Source organism: Microtus ochrogaster, chromosome 18, assembly GCF_000317375.1.
Source record: "Microtus ochrogaster isolate Prairie Vole_2 chromosome 18, MicOch1.0, whole genome shotgun sequence".
NCBI classification, from domain to species: domain Eukaryota; kingdom Metazoa; phylum Chordata; class Mammalia; order Rodentia; family Cricetidae; genus Microtus; species Microtus ochrogaster.
Window position 1 is genome coordinate 58,208,672 of NC_022020.1, and position 9,478 is coordinate 58,218,149.

The 9,478-nt window shown below is 45.1% G+C and overlaps 1 protein-coding gene across 1 annotated transcript in view; it reads right to left on the minus strand.

Annotated features, from left to right (window-relative positions):
• Me2 (malic enzyme 2) overlaps positions 1 to 8,541 on the minus strand; it is a 43,702-nt gene extending 35,161 nt beyond the window's left edge. The window contains exon 1 of the mRNA XM_005356256.3: positions 8,103 to 8,541. The gene's annotated coding sequence lies outside the window, so the exon portion shown is untranslated. The remainder of the gene's footprint in view (positions 1 to 8,102) is intronic.
• Positions 8,542 to 9,478: the final 937 nt, after the last annotated feature.

A 9,478-nucleotide genomic window follows, 5' to 3' on the forward strand; every position in this document is an offset into this window, starting at 1 on the left:
TCAGCTTCCCCCAGCAGACAACACTGAAACAATGGGAATTCTCTAGAAAAGAAAACTGTGCACCACACTTTAAATTTTACCATCAAACAAGACACTAGTTTCAAAGTGTCTCAAGACCATACTGTTTTATGGGCGAACAATACTGTTTTATGACAGTGTAGGTTAGCAATCAAAGAAACGGGTGTGTTTTTCTAAAAGCAACAGGCTATGGCCTATTTGTACGTGGTCCTTGACCTAAAGAGTGGTTTTCAAATTTTTTTTATAGGGTTACAAAAACACATATGTGAAATAAACACACAGAAGACAAAGAAAACACATGTGGCTTGGAGTGCCTAAATTATTTATTCATTAGTTCTTTACCTGAAAAAATGCTGCTGGCCTCTGCAGCAGAGGCCACGAATCCCTGCCTCTGAAGGGCATAAAATCTCCTGCCCAGGCTGCACTTGCACACACACCCTATGGGCCTGAAGTTAGCACTATTTCTCAATTATTTTCTGCAATTATTTCAATCCAGAGATCAGCAAATTCAAATAAGGCTAGTTTTCTTTTCTTTCTTTTTTTTTTTTTTCAAGACAGGGTTTCTTTATGTAGCTTTGAGCCTGTCCTGGAACTTGTTCTGTAGACCAGGCTGGCCTCGAATTCACAGAGATCCACCTGCTTCCATTTTCCCAGTGCTGGCATTAAAAGTGTGTGCCACCATGACCCCAAAAGGCTAGTTTTCAAAGTATTGCTGACCACATAGTCATAGACACTGAAATACTGCCGTCTACAAGTAAATCTACTGAAGCTGTTTTCTGCCACCCACCAGACATCAACAAAGGTGGGATACACAGTTTCAAAGGCATTTGCCTAAGGCTTGGAGCCCCACCAACACACCCACATCTGGAGGGTGAGGCTGATGCTAGGCTGATGCTAGATATAACGCAGAGCTGAAGATTTGCAACACTGTGGCAGATGTCCCACTCAGCTTAGATAGCCATCCACACAAGTAACTTTAAAATAAAGCACGAAGGGGAACGCAGTGACAGGAACAGCAATGAAACGTTTTCTACTCTTGAGGAGGGTAAAAATCACTGTACAAAAAGGGCCAAGACAGAGATGAATCTAACCAAAAATTTCAGAGCAGGAATTTAAGCAGTAAGTGTGTGCCTTAAGAAAAGCTGACAAAGAAAGCAGGAAATGGTGAGAAGGAAAAGATGGCTAAGGGAAAACTAACCAAGTCCTCACCGGCAACCTGTTCAAATCCATGATCCAATTCTAGCCAGCAATTAAAATGCAGCTGTGATTTCTAAATCCTCAATAAATAAATAAATTTAAAAAATAAAAAAATAAAAATAAATAAATAAAAGGTATTGGCTTCCCCCCCCCAAAAAAAGAGAAAAGATGACAAAAATATTTAACAGAAGCAATGCTCTGTGTTTAGTGAAGATTGTACACATAAAACACGAATAACACAATAAACAAACTTGCCCTCATAAATAAACACATACATGAAGATCTGGAGAGCCGAAAGGACAGAAGTGAATTTGGCTTTCAATTTTTACTTCATGCAGTTTTTGCCGTTCCTAGAATTTTTACTTATACACAACCTGAATATCCATAAAGATACCCAAATACTTTGGTGATCACAAAACCAGAAGATCTAAAAATCACAGAGCCCAATTTCTTCAGATTTACATTTAACTTCCATTTACGTGTTGGAAACTTAAGACACAATGTTAAGGGACTAGTGAGGGTTCTGTTTTCCCTGCCATGCAGCTCCCCATTCCTCTAGAAACAAGTTATAGAACTTATATCCAGACCTAGTTAGTGATCTACTGCCTACAGACCAAGGAAGGAACAAAACTATTTATGCGTAAAGAGAAAGCTTTTTACTCTCTTTCCACATTTCAGTCACCAATTCTGCGAGCTCAGCGCCTCCCTCCTATGAGTTACAGCAAAGGCCTGACCAGAACACCGGACTCGCTCCACACAACGGTACAGCAGACACCAAGGATGCCTTGATTCCCCTCACCTGTGACACTACACGGACGGTTAAGACGGTTAAGGACCCACTCACCGGTCTGGCCTTGCTCTGGTTGCCGACTCTAAGTAACAGATTGTCACCTATACTCTCATCAAGCAGCTTCTCATGGGCGTGACAGTTTGCTAGAATGGGTCACAGTACTCAGAGAAAGATTTACTGTATTTACTGTTCAATTGCAAACGATATAGAAAGGCCTCAGATGAACTGCAGATAGATATGCTGGGCAAAGTGCAGGGAATGGGGTACACTGCCTCCCCTGCTCTTCCGCGTGATTGGCAACCCAGAAGCACATGAACTCCTCTAATTCGGGAGGCTTTATAGAGCTTAATGTCCAGTCCCACCCTTCCCAGAGGTCATGGGTGAGGCCGAGCCGCCAGTCCTCTGGTCCCTACAGTGTAGCCCCATCCTGCAGCTCTCCCGGAGCTTTACCCAGTTACCTCCTTAGCAAAGCGTGATCAAAAAGCCTTATCAAGAACAAATGACATTCCTATCACACAAGAAACTCTGCAACTTGTAGCTCTCAGCAAAGAACAGGACGAAGACCAAATACATTTCATATTCATAGAAAATGTAACTATGAGCCTGATTTTTTTCTTACTTTTGGTCTTTAAAAAAAACAACTCGGTCATCCTATACATGTATATAATATGTATAGAATACATTCCCGTAACATATGCACACACCCCTTCCTCCTCCTATCCTGTGGCAGTCTCTTGACCTGTTGGGTCCCCCTCCCACTATCAAGTCTTCTGGATAGGAGTTTGTTTTGTTTGGTAATCCTTTTCCCCATGGGGGTGGGAGGCAGGGATGCACCCTATAGCCCCAAATCAAGTAAATCTTCCTGCCTCAGCACCTGAGTCATGGGACTACAGGAATGAACCCCACACCTAGCTCCTTGAGATGCCTGTGTAAAGCAGAAGATTACAGCTACTTAGACTAATTCCACAGCCCTAACGTTAACTATGCTCTCATTAGTGGATTTCCAGACTGAAGTAGATTTTCCTTGAATCACACCTACAGTTCTACCTACCTTAAACTTCTTAATTTGTTAAAAGCCTTGAAAGCTCAGTGACAGAAACTGGCATGCGGTATTTCACCCAGCTTAGCCATTGCTCCCTGGGTTCCTGCTCTGCTCTTCCTTTCATGTTTCAAAGTACAGCCCTTGAAACTTTCCTTCGGTTTTTTCCTTCAGTTTTTAATGTAGTTATTTCTTTTCTCTCTAAATCCCATATTTCCAACTAAAACTACTAATGAAACAACTCTATCCTAAATTCTCATAGCTCTTTAACGATCCCTTTCTTTCTCTTTTTGAGACAAACCTCGTATCTCAGGCCTCGAGCTTCCCACCTTCCTGCCTCCACTGTGCAGGCATGCACCACGGTGCAGACACGTGCCACTGCCTGGCTCGTTCTCCTGCAGAGCTAGACAGCAAACCCAGGGCATCGTGCACACTAGGCAAGCACTCTCCCAACTAAACCACATTCCCAGCCCTACTTACCTATGTCTGATTGGCATTGTTTTCCACTTTATTTGTCTATATTTCTATCTGAACCTGTTGATATAATTTAAAATTCTGGTTTCATTATATATTTCCAAGACCTTTCCAAGACCTTCCAAATCACTCTAATGTCTTTGGTACCCATGTATAAATTTTGGTTTCTTTCATGGCGTCATTTTTATCTGAGGAAACAGTAGAGATCTCTGAGAGTGGCCTGACATGTTTTATGTGCTCTAGAAGCCAACTTTTGGAGCCCACTCAGAGTTTGCTTCAGTGAGACCCAGGGTTTATTGCCTAAAACCAACTCTTAAATTAGTTCATTTTCTAAATGGATGCCTTTCTCCAAACCCAGATTCAAGTGAGAGAGGTCTATGATCATACTTACGATGTGGGGTGACTAGCTTAACCTACCTCCATCCTAGGCAGGGCACAGACTTCCAGGCCCGCCTACGGGAAGGTCACTGTTCTCCTACTTCTCACTCAGTACATAAAATTCTGACTCCTAAGGGTAAATGGGGCCTAGGAAATCAATTTCCAGCTCCTGCAGAGCAATAAATACTTCACTTGTCCTTAATTCCCCATCTAACTAGGGCCGCCTACCCACTTCAACTCCAGGCCACTGCCGGGAGGGTCTTTCTTCATTCCTGCATATGAAGATTTCCCTTTCAAACTTGCCTCTGTGTTTGTTTCTACTTCATTAACCTCACTGTGCAGGAAGGGGAGGATCTCTCAGGTGGGTGTTTCTATCTGCACGCACGTCTGTGGTACCATGCCTAAGGAAGCCAAACGAGGGTATCAGATCCTGTGGAACCAGAGTTACAGATAGCTGTGAGCCGCCATGTGACTACTGGCAACTACACCCCAATCTGTGCAAGAACAAGTGCTCTTAACTGCTGTACTATCTCCCCAGCCCCTACCATGCAGTACTCTTTATAAAATTCTACCATCCCTGAAGTCTACAGCTTTCCTCTGCGGTACCCTACTCCAGAGTTTCACAGATCCTGGGACATGCTCCAGGAAACTTCAAAGTTTCATGGATCCTGGTTCTCTGCTGGCCATGGCCACTGCCACTCTCCCTGTCCCCTTTCAAGAGTAAGCAACAAGAGAAAGGAGTTCTTGAACTCTGAGGCTGTGGAACTCTCTGTTGTTTACAAACAGGGCTTCCAGTGTACTTCCAACAGGAACTTCAACTGTAAAGTCAAGTCATGCCCTGGGGACAGAAATGAGGTGGTCACCATCTGGAAAGGTTATCCACTGGAGACCAGCACCATGGGGACCAGTGCCACCGAATCTACTCAGAGGAGTGGAGAGGTCATGACTTGGAGTAATGAGTCCACTTGGCAGTTACAGACCTGAACTTGAATCTGTTAGGAAGAGATCCCAAATGGTCTTTGAATTGGCATAGGGGTTAGTCAGGTTTTCACTGGCCTGTGGCCACCTAGGAGAGACTTGGGCAGTGTAATAATATAATTCTTAACAGTAAATGTATATTTATTTTTGTTATTAATTATGACCTTCCCTTTTTGGCAGTTAAATCCTATCTTTTAGGACAGGACGGGGACAGTGGGCTTTGGAGGGTACTTCTGATGTGGTCTTAAAGATACCATTTTGCTATGCTCCAAAGGCTGGTCTTGAAGTCACTAATTAGTACAGGCTGCCCTCAAGATTACATACAGCAGCCCTCCTGCCTTCCAAACAGCAGCATTTGCAGTAGGTTTTAAAAAGGTTCTTAACTTAGAAGTTGGCAGTTTCCTCTCTGGTCCCAAATACTCTCTACATATATACTTAAAAAACAAACGAAAACTGTTCATGAAGTTTAATCTGGGAACCAACCACTCCATCAGAACACTCGTTTTTCTCAGGAAAGCGAGGGCTGGGGAGACGGTTCAATGAGTACAGTGCTTGCTTCACAACCATGAGGACCCAAGTTTCAATCCCTAACACCCACACATAAAAAGCCAGTTACGTGGGTGTCACCGCAGAGCTGAGGGTCAGGGGATTGAGATGGGCAAATGCTGCCAGCCAGTCTAGACAAAGGTCATCTCTAAGCCTCTGAAGAAGACAGAGCAGCTGAGGACATCTGTGACGTCGGCATTAAGTGCACACAAGCACAGCACACACAAAAGGAAAGGCAAACCCAAGTGACAAACTTACAGAATGATAGTGTATATGATGGCACATAAGATGGGGTATGTGCACACACAGTAATCTCGTCACAGGCTTCACTGCCTGACTTGAAGGTTTTTCCAAGACAAAAGAGAGACCTAAGGGCAAGCTATACAGCCAAACTGCCCAGACTTAAACCCTTGTTTCCTTACTTACTGGCTCGACTAATTCATAGTTAAGTCACACCCTCGCTGAGTTTCAGTTCTCATAGCTCACAACAAGAACTACTCAGAGGGCTTTCTTCGCTCCCTCAAGCTTTAAATTAAGACAGCTTAAATTTAAATTAGACTCCAAATGCTTAGTGCAGGCTGTACAAACGCTCCGGATCCAGCACTTCTGCTGCTGGCTACCATGGCCAGAAGCTGATGGTCAGAACCTGCATTCTAAGCACCAGGGAGTTTCTGCATCAACACTTTTTAATGATTAAATTTAGAGGCTATGAGGATGATCGAAATTAACATTTAAAATACTTCCTTCTCTAGGTCGAGAAGGAGTCTATGAACAATAGCAGAGACCCAGACGACAGAAAATACTCTACAATATCTACAGAAGTAATATGTTCTTCGCTTTGAAATTTGTAAACACTGCTCAATTTCAGCTGTATAAGCAAAATGATCACCTTCAAATAAACTAGTTAACGTTCCATAAAATAATTAAATTTTATTAAACCAAATATAACTTTGAACTCACATTTTATTCTCTAAGATTAACAAATCTTAGTGGAGTTTTGTGTGTGTGTATCAAAATATAACTAGTTTGCTTCAAGTTCAATGAGCTATAATTTCAGTTTAACACAGTATAAAATTTAGTATAGGTAAGAATTTTTAAAATGGAATTAAATGTAAATTAGGCATAATAACATCATGGAAGCTTTTACCTTAAAGACTACCACCTCCAAAATGAGCAGGGTATGGAGGCTCAGATGTGCATTTGGAGTCAAGGCAGGAGAATTCTGAATTCCACGGCTGCTGGGGCTATGTTGACCCTTTCTAAAAACCAACCAACCAAATAAAAGCACAACAACCCTGAAATGGTGAGCCCTTCATGACTCTGAAATGCACTTTCATAAGTACACTCAACTCCTTAGAAGGATGTGACTCAGCTGCTTCTTCACTAGCAACTTTTGAGGAGAATGAAGCTCTAATTAAAGCAAGGTCCAGCAAGCCTGCCGACGATAGAGCAGCATGGCGGAATTCCTGGCCAGCAAACTTCCAAGCTTTCATGGCCGCACCAAAGAACCAGTTTCAGCTTATAATCAATGCTCCAGGCTGACTCCTTAAAATCCAGTATTCAGAAAGTTAAACTGTTGTATTTTTTGGAAACCGTGTAGCAGATGTATAACCAGCTAACTGCAGCGGTTATACACAAGATACATTGATTTTTTTTTTTAAATTTATTCAGGGGATGCGACCAACAGTTTCTTCTCTAACTTCCAGAATATTTGGAAGCTACAAATAAAGCTTTGTATTACTTCGCAATCGCTTAACAACATAAACAACACTTAAGGAGTATGCACCGTTAAGTGAAGAAGAGCTATGACCATAGCTTGAGTTTGAATCCATTCCCTCGCTTACTTAAAGACTCAGGTCTTGAAATAGTTACTTAACCTTCCAAGGTATTTACTGGGACATAAGAGCACAAACCTGAAAGGATTATTCTGGGGTAACGTGTTCAGAGAACAGCGCCCAGCCCATTTCTAACAACAGTGCTGCTACTGTTACCAACAATGCCGACACCAACAGAAATAAAACGTTATTAACTGCTTTGCTTAAAGTTACTGCCACAAGCATTTAAGAGGATAATTCCAGGGATCCAACGTTACTAGGGGTGCACTTCTGTTGAGGTCAGTTATTTTGATCATGCTTATCGCCACAAGCAACACACATTTTCTAGAATGATCATTAGTACCCTCCAAAATAAGGTCGAACCTAAAGCCACAAACGCAATACCACACTCTGGGTTGGTTGTGAAGAGCGTCAGAGTCCTCGGCCAACCCCGGTGCACAGGTGCCATTACAGATGAATGGACGGAACCACGCCAATCTTAGAACTTTCTAGCTTGCAACAACTCTTTCTTTTAAAATGAGGAACACACGCACAGCCTAACTCCTGTGCCTCCCCGAGCTCTGTTGAGAAAGAAATCTTGCCAAAGGGGTTTCGAACCACAAAGTATGTCTTTCCCCCAGCACAGGAGGAAAAGAGACCGGGATGCTCGAGATCCAGAAGCCACCGAGCTGGATTCCTGGAAGGAAAGCGGGGTGTCCTAGCACCAGCGAGCCGGACCCCAACAGAGTGCGGCGCCCCTCCCTCCGCCTCGCTACCCACCCGCCAGGCGGGCCGCACGCGCGGCTCCCGGGGCAGAAAGGCCCGCGCCCACCCCGCCCCACACCAGGCCTCCCGCTCCGCGCCTTACCAGACCCTGGCCCGCACCAGGTGGTGCTGTAGGCAGAGAGGCCGCGGCGCTACAGCCCGTGATGCTCGACCCTGGCGCCGCCTCTCCCGGCCTCCCGTAAGCTCCCGGCAGCCGGCGCCAGCTCCGGCTTGCTCTGCCGGGGGGACCGCCCCACACGCGCAGAGGTAGCGGAGAAAGAGGCGCGGGCCAGTGCCGGGCGGACGGACAGGCACACGGGCCAATGGGAGGCCGGGATCTGGCGCGAGGCGTGGACTCCGGCCTAGTCCCGCCCCCCGGCTCGGTTCCTCCGGGCGGCACCTTCCTGCGCCGGGTTCCTGGGTGTTAACTGTTGTGAGGTGGCGCGCACCAGTTCCTGTGCGGCCCCGACGGCGGGAGGAGGGATGTGCTTCGGGAGAGCAGGGTGGTACCCGGTTCCATGAGAACGCGGAGGGTGGCTTATGCCGGCCACCGGCCAGGCACTCCGGATGGACAGGGAGTCGGCGGCCACCGCAGGGCGTTCACGCGAGAAGACGCTGTGCGCAGGCGCGGCGCGTGGTCTGCGGGTACCACATCTCCTAGTCCACCAGACACGAGGAAATTATGATGTGGGTTCTCGTGGAGGAGGGAAGAGATGAGCAGGAGAATGGCGAGTAGGGAGCACAAGAAACGCGAGCTCTGGCTGGTGTTGTATTTTTCTGAGCTGTATTTATTGGCGTATATAGGTCTTATGCAAAATTCTGTGCCATCCTACATGGCTGCTAGCCCAGTTACTGAGCTACCGGGAATTTACTAATCATTAGTGCTACCACCGTCATCATGAATTCAGTGTTCTTGGGAAAGCTCTGAAACTCTTAGTATCCTGGAAAGCAGCAAGGAACACACACACACACACACACACACACACACACACACACACACACACACACCTTCCTGAATCTGTTCCCTCTCACAGCTAGGAATTTTGGACGATATTTTTGTTTCAGAATCTATAATCGCTAGAAATTACTCACTATAATGGAGTCTTTATACGCTTAAGGGATAAAAATAGTAATGTTTAGAAGATAAAAGGGTAAATAAAGAGAAGATAAGAATTTTAAAGATGATGGAAATGTATAAGAAAAGTTTAAGAGAAGCCAGCGAGAGAAAAGTATGTTCCCCTCAAAGGCAGGCAGTTCCACGGCCCTGAACACTGAAGGGTGGGGCACTTGAGGGAAACTACAGTTAGCAGACAAATAATAGGTATGGCTGTTGCAGTCACCACCGCAGTAAAGAGGAACTATAAATAAGTGTGGCCTGGCATAACCCTGCCTGCCAGAAGCTCAAGGTGTGGCAAGCTGGATGAAAGACGCTGTAAAAGAGCAGGTGTCATGGATTCTTCAGCAGTGAAGCCCTGTTGT